Consider the following 10,187-nt stretch of genomic DNA (forward strand, 5'->3'; position numbering starts at 1 on the left):
CAAAATAATCCTTGTTTGCGTTTATTTTTAAGTTTTTAGTCTTCCCAGTGTGTAGAAAAGCACCTGTTGCCCATTGTAAATATATGGCTCAGTGCTGCCCCCTATCAATGTGACACTGTTCTTTCTGCCTCACCCTGTTCATTTTCAATGCCATTTTAAGGCCAAAGTGAGAGATTAAACATATTAGACAAACTGTGTTCATGTCTAATTAAACATGTATGTAGGTGATGCAAAGAGAGAGAATGGGAATGCACCTGCTGTCATTCAGTGTGTGATACAGCACATCACTGCCTCACCTCACTGTTCATCCAACAAACTGTTTGTGTTACCATTCCCCAAACAAGCCCCTGCTGCTAAGGGGTTAAAGGTGTTCCTTTTTCAGACAGGTGTCTCTCTGCCCTTGTTGTTGGAAAACTGGCCTCATCATGGACAGTGACACTGCTGCTCCAGCAGGTTCCAGTTTATGGCAGGCTGGAGGCATGGCGGTTCCAAAATGTACTCTCAAATATCTAACAATTTTCTTTACCTGTGAGTGAGTTTTGAGGAGTTTTCTGGCAAAGCACTGACGCACAGTAATAATCTGTGCTGTAATTTAAACTGATGATCCTGGATGATCCAACCACTTGTGTAAACAAAACAAAAGTAGCTGTTTGAATAATTCTCATAAAATGCAAACTAATGATTTTTCAAACATTCATGACAGTATTTGACAGTACTCTCTGATGTTGTAATTTAATTGATGTGATCTAAAAAATGACGTATGTTTAAATCTTAAATCATAGCATATAGATTCACATTCATGAACTCAGTTTGAATTTTTAGTTGAATGGCAGCAAAGTTGTTTACCTGCAGTATGCTTACTTTAAGGCAGCCTGTGCTTAGTTTTCAGTATGGCTCTCCACGTGCAGAAAACAAACGTTCAACAGTTTCCATCACTGAAATAATGATATAATTGTCCTGACCTTGTTAAGGTCAGTATTTATAATTCAAGACAAGATGGCTAGACTAAAATGGCATCCATGGGAGATTTACCAGGAGAGAGCCATGTCTGACATTTCCCAAAAATCATCTAAATGATTTCAGAAAGAAATTTAGACTTTTTGCTTTGGTGCTTTAGGGTCTGGATGATTTGCCTTTATTGATGGAGCCATGAATTTTGCTCTCTTGTAGAAAACCCATGAAGCTTGTAGAATGTCAGGCCTTCAGTCTGGGACCTTAAACTTAGGACTTTGGTTACAATAAGACAACGATTAGAAGCAGAACAGTGAGTAAATCTTTAACTTTCTAAAATCAGAACTTCTGAGAAGCTTCTGAAATAGAGTAGTCAAAGTCTGAACTTAAATCCAATAAAGATGCTGTGGCATGACCCGACGAACCGACGTACTGAGACAATGAATGAGGCGGAATATCTTTGGAATATGAAAATGAATCTCCGTTTAGTCAAAAGCTCCTTACAAACCGCTAAAAGCGTAGTTCAACTCCCTCCTCACTTACAGTGGAAATGCAATAAGCCACTGTACACATCTGATATAAGTCTAGATGTGTATCATTTTAACAAAAGCCTTGATTACGACCCCTTACATTGAAACTTGGAATCTAATTGGAAAATACCAAGACACATTACTTTCTAAAAACTCTTTATGATGAGTAATGGTTAACTGCGAGAGGCCCCTACTGCATCATTAACAAACTAAGATGGAGGTCTTTCTTTGATGCCCGAGCTAAAGATATACCTAGAGTAGATTGTGAGATATAAACCAGCACAAACGTATTTTTTAAAATAACTTACATTTTAAAGAACAAAAGATTGGACACTGTTTTGTTAGCCCACTTTTACAAATGCAGAATGACTTTTAAGAAAAACGGAAACGTTTCATCACACCACTATGGTAAATGAGCATCTATGAAACAAAGCAATGATGCAGCTTCACAATGTGCAGCAGCCGCTGCATTCTCCACAGGGAACACAGCGTGTTGTGCTCATGTTGTAGATCTGCTGTTTTTGTTGTTCATGTAGTCCAGAAGCAAACTGATCATCAAGCCTCTTTTCTCCCTTCAACAGGCTGCGTTCTTAAAAGCAAACGCACTCTTCTGCCACCATTATGATGTACTGTTTCAACTGGCGCGATGAGCGGCATGAATCTGGATTCGTGTTTTTTCTGTGTCTTCCAAAGAGGAGGAAATCAAGAAGTAGCTCACAGTAAATTGAGATATCAGAATTATATTCATGATTAAAAAGCTTTACAATGTTTTGTAAAAATAGCTATCTCAAAGCACTATTTTGTAGTTAGCAGGATGACTGCTTGGATTAGTGGATTTTCCCAAAACTGAAACAGTAACCCTATGAAAAGCTTTGCTACTGTGTAATTTTATAGTCAACGTAATCAGATCTGGATGAGAAAGCATTGCGCTGCAAATAAAACACTGCAGGCCAGATATACATTGATCTTCCATATTGTGTTTTTTTTTTCTTTCCTGGCCCAGTTTCACTCTTTCGAAGCAAAGTGCATCCCAGTCCCATAAAAACTACAAAGAGTCACTCATCTTTTCACTGGTCACACCATGTGGTAAAATATATTGTCTCTGTTGTGCACACTGGGCTCCGCATGCAAGCCCACTGAAAACGCTGAAGCACGCAACTGTTCTCCGCCGCTCAGATCTCTGTCTCCCAAAGAGCCCAACAATGGCCTTGGCTGTTCTCTGATGCGCAGAGACATCGTCGAGCAGTTTCCAGGAGATATCTGTGGCGAGTCCCCTGGTATGTCCTCCCACCTCCTCCCCTCTGCCCTACACACTTCTCCTCTACATCGAGCAAGCCGGGCCTCTGTTGTGGTTAGTGCCCTCCGACCGAAGTTAGGGGGGGGGGAATAAAAAAAGGGGGTTTTGTTGTTTCCTTGCAGGAGAGATGGACGTCTTTTTTTCTGCTTCACTTATTTCACAGCCAAAGAAGAGGGAAGAGAGAAGAAAAACAACAAGGAGGAAAGAAAGAGAAAAAAAATGCAGCACAGTGTGCTGTGGTGTTCCCCCTAACTGCCAATAACTGCAAACCTCCTCTGACTCCAACACCAGGACCATCCACAGCACCCCCAGTAGAGTAAGAAGGAGAGGGAAGCAGGACGGAGGGGGGAGCCGAGGTCATGTGATACGGAGAGCATGCGGGCACAGCTTCACCCCCAGGCAGAATAAACGGGGGCCTGCTGTGTCTCTCCTGCATGATTAATCTGGCTGAGGGGCAAGAGGACTGCCACGGCCCTGCCTGCATTAACTCCCTACTCTCCACACACACACACACACACACACGCCAACTCACAGATCAGCAGAAGACCCGTGGTCACACTGAGGTTGGAGCTCCAACTTGGAGAAAAACAGCAACAGTGGCTGTGCTGGAGAAAGTTTACTTCTGTCTCTCCACCAAGGACAGAGATTGGATGTCGCTTGCTTGCCGACATGACAGTGATCCTCTCACCCATCCCCAAGCCGAGCGGAGCTTCATGACGCGAGGACGCTCGATAGTCGTCTTGGTTTCTAGGTAGTTGCGGTTCTCGGTGACTCATCCTCTCATGTGACCCCTGTCTCCCAGGCAACATTGTGGATGCTCCCTGATGCCGGGCTCCTCTTTTTGTGTAATTTGTACGAGGCAGATGGGCCCGGAAAATGTGGCTTACTCTTCAAAACTTTTCCGGACAAAAGCACATCTGACAGTAAAAATCGTCATTACTCCTGAAGACCGCTGAGGCGCTTCATATTGTCCTGCAGATTTACACTCCGCTAATAGACAACGCTGTAGACAAGTATTGGTGTTATTTTTGGACCTCTACAAGACCAGAGGCGCATCTCCTGTCAACCATTGTATAAAATTAATGGGACAAAAAAAAAAAAAAAAGAATTTCCAATACAGAATTTTTCTGTGTAAAATATTAATGTGAACATCAGGCCTTTTTTAAAATGTAAAAGTGAGATACAACAGTCTAACTAGTAGTTAGCTTTCACAACTCTGAAAAGGTATGTAGATTTTCAACAATTACATTGTTGAATAGTAGTGATACGACATTCTACTAGAGTTATGGGAACTATTTCAAACAATAATTTCACAGAACCTCACTAAATAAAAATCCAAACTAACCCTTCAAGCACTTCATACAGACCAGAAGGAGAGGACTTAGTTTTGTGACGCCTCACTCTTTATAATGGAAACCCCAGAAGTCGGTCGGGTTCTTCTGGAGGTTTATTTTCTGTTAAAGGGAAGTTGTTCTTTACCACTGTCCCCACATGCTTGATCATATACCTAAGGGCTTCCTTAAGTAGATAGTTAGCATATTAGTTGCTAGTTAGCACAAAAACCAAATTGGAATGCATTGCATCATAAATAGGATTCAATTGGAGTAACTGTAACTGGATTGATGTAATTGTATGTTTCTGTTTACATATTGGATACATTTATCTTGTAAAGAGCTTTTTAACAACAGTTGTTGTTAATTGCCACTTTATAAATAAACTGAGCTGAATTAATAGCATGCTTTGGATCGTGTTTCGTGGATAGTCATTACAAGTCTGTCTGTCTAGTGATCAGTCTTGGCAGTTGTAGTGAAGGATGCAGCGGCTTTGCTGGAGATATTTGGTTCTTGAAAATGAAACCGTCGGAGCGGTTTTAGGTATGTTTGTGTTTCTGAATTGTCCAGAAACCTATGCACTGGTCTTGATCTGTGGCTCTGGTATTGTTCTGAAAAAAATACACCAAAAGGAGAACAAATGGCCAGCTCTCTCTTGAAAAAGAGATTTTTAAGCTCAATGAGACATAAAGGTTAAATAAAGGTTTATACAAATGTGAATAAAAAAATAGATGAAAACACAATAATATTATTTTGAGCATGACTATACTGCTTCCTGTTTGCCAGTGCATTCTGTCAGATCTCCTACATAGATTGCGAGAGTTGGCTTCTTGTTGAGGTACATTTTATTTCAATAAGTAAACATTTACAGTCAACTAGGAAAACAAATGGCAAAACTGACAATGACACGTTGAACTAAATGTCACGTAAATTTCACAGATTTTAAAGCAAAGTTGTGCTAAGGTGACCCTGGAGTGCTGGGTTTTGTTGAAAAGTGGTAGAGCAAGACTCGAGAGGCAGGCAGAGGGTTAACATCTTGCGGTCCGCTCCACATTAACTGGAAAGGAATGAAGTGTCAAGCATGTTTTCCACCGCAGCGAGACGGTCAAAGCCCTACCTCCTCCTCCTCTTCCTCCTCCTCCTCCTCCTCCTCCTACGGAGCAGTCACCCCTCAACCCTTCTCCCCCACATCACCCGCATGCCTCCCACACCCAACAACCTTCCCACAGCCATGACCAAATTATTTTCCAGCCTCCCGAGATTTGTCTTGCCAAAAAATAAAAAAAATAAAAAATCAGCAGCACAGTCCAGTCAGCTTTGGTTGTTGCTTCAACACCACAAACAAGACGATGAGTCTCCTTTTTGAAATTAGGTTGTGCGTATTCTTGATGTGCGCCGTAACTTGTTGAAGAAGGGCTTTGAAAGACCTGAAAGAGCCTCTACAAGCGCATAGCAAACTTAGGTGTTCTGATTTGGAGGGTCTGAATGAAAGTATTGGGGAGAGACAAGGTGAAGAGGGAGGAAGCGCGAGACGGAGCACTCAATGAGCGAGAGAATGCATGAACGAGGGGAGTGGAATGAGAGTGAAGAGAGACGGAACGAGGGATAGAGGAAAATAAGCCCCACCAGTGAGCAGGCCACACAGACCTGCCAAACTGCTAGAAAAAAAAAGCCCCCTCTGTTTTATTTATAGTGCGCTGTATCCATGGCAACCGGAGAGGTCAGGCAAGCTGGGCCTGTGCTTCACCCTGCTCCGGGGATTAGGATTTCACAGAGGTTCTCAGATGTGAGGAAGGTGGTCTAGAGCGGCTCACTGCTCGCCAACGCAGCCCCCCCATTATCATGTCTGGACCCACTGTGGGAAGTGGAGCTGGGTGGGGGGCTCTAGCGAAGGATCCTGGGAACACTGGGGATGGTGGTTTGGGAAGGTGAGGATTGCTACAGAGGGGAAATGAGCACATATGTAACAGTAGCTTCCACAGGCTGCTTTAATTTAGTGCTTTCTTTCAATGCAGAACGTATGGAAGTTTGTTATTTTAAAAATGTGTTTAAAGTTGATGTTAGGAATGAAGAAACTGTTTTTGTAAATTTGTTCTCATTTCTGGTAAAAGGCCAAAATTACATTTACAGTGCCTTCCAAAAGTATGAGTAGACTCCCCCCAGCATGGTGCTGCCACTATTATCTATAACCATATAGGGAGGGTGTGTGTTCAGTTAATATTCATAGTTGGTCTTCATGAATGATATTTACCAACTAGAAAATTTCTGAAGAAATTTAAACGGGGCCTGCCAAAGTGTGCCTGTCGGTTGGAACCCAGCCTTCTGATGCTAAAAATTAGCATCATTGCTAAGTTTAGCAAAAATAATCTTAATAGCATGTGGGGAATCACAAGCATGCTGACAAACATGAACTTACTCCATTCAATATGTTAAAACTTGTCGATAAGCTAAAATGAAAGTGCTGCGCATGTCAGTCACTGCCCTCCCTATGCATTGCTATGACAGGCCCCAATTAGGCAACTTCTGAGAATAAATGTTGCATCGATGTCATTTAGCAGCATATTTCTAACTTATCTTCATAGATTTGATTTATTCTGTGCTGCTCTCTTACATGAAATCCAGGTAAAATACATTTTCTTTTGTGGATCCAACACGATAAAACACAAAACAAAACACTGTGAATAATTATAAAATGATAGTCTTTTTTAAAAACTGTTCATTCTAGTACTACATATCAAAACATAAAAGTTCATATCTTGAATGAAATAAAATATATATATATAGAAATGTTCAGAAAATTAATATAATTCAAAAAAGACAACAACAAAAACTCCTTTCATGCTTTTGTATTTTTTGCTCTCTCTTAACAAGCTGAGGTCTCATCCTGACTTTTAAAATATCCTTGGATTTCTATTTTTTTATCTTTTTGCAAGAAAGCGTTCTTCCAAAACAATCCAGGTAGCTTGAGCGAAGCACTTGGACAAAGGAAGCTCAAAGAGGTGTTGGGTGATCGCTGTGAGGAATCTGAAAGGAGATGAGGAAAAAAGCTGATTGCACTGCAGGAATCACTTGGTGTGACTCCAGCAGAGACCTCCAGTTTCCTTTAGGGGCCGAGTGCCGATGTTGCTAGGCGACGGATGATGCTAGGTTGGAGTTGCCATGCATGGATGCTGCTGAAAACCATACTTTGGAGTACAAGAGGACTCAAACTTTAATAGAGCATTTACCAAAGGATTTTAAATGCTGTCTTTTTTAAATTTACTCATAATTGCAACTCCAAATTAGAATAGGTTATGACTCCTCTGTTTCTAGGGTCCCATCTCATCATCAAATGACCTTTGAACATGTTTAGTGTCTTATGATTACTAGAACCTTTTTAATTATTATTTATTATCTTTTCTGTTAAATAAAAATAAGCAAGGTAGAATATGAAATGTATGTAAAACTTTGATTCAAGCTGGCGCAGTAACTGATCTGAAATTCTGAACTGTTCAGTACATTTCAGAGAGTATACAATAAGGGGTCCGTTATTTTAAATCAATAACTGATTAGAATATTTATTTTTGATGATATTTGTACAAGTGCATGCAGACATAGAGAAGTTGTATCTTCAAAGAATATTTAAAAAAAACAAGGTAGCGAGTTTGACACATGCTACAGCAGCAGCACTTTTCCTTTTGATTCAGTTAACTTTCATTTCCAAATTCAATCAGTTCAATACAGCTGAAACCAGCCAATCACTTATGAGGACCTTTTATTTAAACCTCTGAAGGCATTTTCCACAAATTCTTCTGTTCATCCTTCGTGTTTAAGATTTGTTGTGGTCATCCGTATGCAGAGGCGATCAACATTACTACTAAGGTATCAAAATTAAGGAGCTGTTATGTGAAAGGCTGCTTTAATCCTCTTTTTGCATCTTAGTGCTAATCACTCGCTGACACAAACCCCCAGTACAGCAGCAATTCAGAAAAAATGCATTTTTGCGCTCTTAGAACTGTATTATAATGCACATTACTGTAAATAGGTTTTTAGTAGAGTCAGTACACCAGATTAGGTGGTGCGAGAAAAAGTCCTTCAGGCAGAGTAGCCACTCTGAAGCCCTTTCCTCCACTCACAGTTCATCTGCATGATGCGGTTTACTTACTTCACCATCCAGAATCGTATATTTTACAAAATGTTCTTGATATTGTCTCTGTAGTCATAAATGTACTTTAAAATATGTACATACAGTACAGACCAAAAGTTTGGACACACCTTTTAATTCAATGAGTTTCCTTTATTTTCATGACTATTGACATTGTAGATTCACACTGAAGACATCAAAACTATGAATAACACATGTGGAAATATGCACTAAACAAAAAAGTGTAAAACAACTGAAAATACCCCTTATATTCTAGTTTCTTCAAAGTAGCAACCTTTTGCTGTGATTACTGCTTTGCACACACTCTGCATTTTCTTGATGAGCTTCAAGAGGTAGTCACCTGAAATGGTTTTCACTTCATAGGTCAACCTGTCAGGTTAATAAGTGGGATTTCTTGCCTTATAAATAGTCATGAAAATAAAGAAAACCCATTGAATTAGAAAGGTGTGTCCAAACCTTTGGTCTGTACTGTATATTTGACATTCATTTCAGCAGAGTGAAAAGTGTGGAAGTCGTTGCCCAAGTTTTGATTCTGATCTGAATAGACTTGTAACAGACAACATGGATGGATGTTTGTTCATTGTGCTTACTTCATCTGATGAGAAGTGGATGAAATAACAACAGCAAAAGAAAATCACCCTTTACATGCTGACAATAATCTTTGATCCGTAATGATGCAATAAAGGAAATCTTTATATGGACAAAAAGTTGGTCCCTTTTCTGTAGGATTTTCACTCAAATTATTAACCAGCAGACTTTTGACACTGTCATATCTAAATGTTTCAGTCTAAGGTGTTACTAAACAAAGCCTGGATGTGGCAAAGCACATGTTCATGTCAGTCAAGTTACTTAAACACAAGAACGTTTGAGTGTTGAGCCTTTCTGACGAGAAAACCTTTTGAGTGAAAATCCACCAATAGTTCTCTGCTATGTTTTTATAATATCTAAAAGGAGAAACTGTTTTTATATTGTATGAAGTAGTAAAGCAAGTTAATTAACTTCACTCTTTGTTTTCTAATTGTAATCATTTTTGTTTCATCTTTTTATGGATTATGTTGTAGTTTTTGGTTGTTTTGTACTGGACACGGAACGTCTCAGCCTCCCACAGGATGCTTCATACCGACCACGTGTCAAATAGTGCCCACCAGAGGGACATGTCATATCTGCTTTGACAATCAATTATTTGAAGAAGCTTTCTACATTCTACGCAGTGCACTCTAATAAAGTGTTGTTTCATGACTCCAATAACTTATTAGATTATTAAGTGGGTAGGAAATCTTGTGGGTATGTTACTGAAGAAAAAAAAAAACACCTGAAATGACTAGATGTAGCTACCCCATGTGTGAAAACGTTTTCATATAAATGTCAGTAAGTTACCTGTTGCTTGTTTAATGATAATGACCTATTATACAGAAAATAAACTAAAATAAAACAGAGCGGTAAAATAAAATACATCGTGTCCTTTTTTTACATGTGAGCTTGGCCTCAGTTCGTCTGTACATTTCTATTGTTCTCCTTTCGCTGATTTTGTCCAACAATTCTGCTGTTGTCTCTCTCGCTCTCTCTCCGCTTAGCTCATTTTCTTCGTCTCCCTGCAAATGGTGACCAGAGACCCCTCTGAGTAGGTCTGCCGTGGCAGGCTCAGCCCTGTTCTCCTCCGGTTCTGGTGCTGGCTGGCTGATCAGCAGGCCCCCGCGGCTCAAGCCACAGCTCCAGGACAGGCAGTAGTGGAGCAGACAAAGGACTTCATTCTCTACAGGGAGATTGGCGGTGTTGGTAGGACGAAGGGAGCGCTAGGAGATGAGGAAAGCAGGAGAGGAAGAGAGCTGGCAAGCCCAGCACGAGGGGTCTTATCCTCCCGGCTCAAACACATGCCACCAGCTGCTGCCCCCTTCCTGTGCTTTCATTAAAAAGCCTCCCTGTGCTTCACTGGG

The 10,187-nt window shown here is 40.5% G+C and overlaps 1 long non-coding RNA gene across 1 annotated transcript; it reads left to right on the plus strand.

Moving 5' to 3' along the window:
• The first annotated feature begins 5,828 nt into the window (after nt 1–5,828).
• Nucleotides 5,829–10,187, plus strand: LOC114153507 (uncharacterized). Its single transcript, XR_003597339.1, has 2 exons — nt 5,829–6,037; nt 9,828–10,187. It is a non-coding gene; the product is annotated as an uncharacterized LOC114153507 (long non-coding RNA).

The sequence above is a fragment of the Xiphophorus couchianus genome, chromosome 11 (assembly GCF_001444195.1).
Source record: "Xiphophorus couchianus chromosome 11, X_couchianus-1.0, whole genome shotgun sequence".
Lineage (NCBI taxonomy): Eukaryota > Metazoa > Chordata > Actinopteri > Cyprinodontiformes > Poeciliidae > Xiphophorus > Xiphophorus couchianus.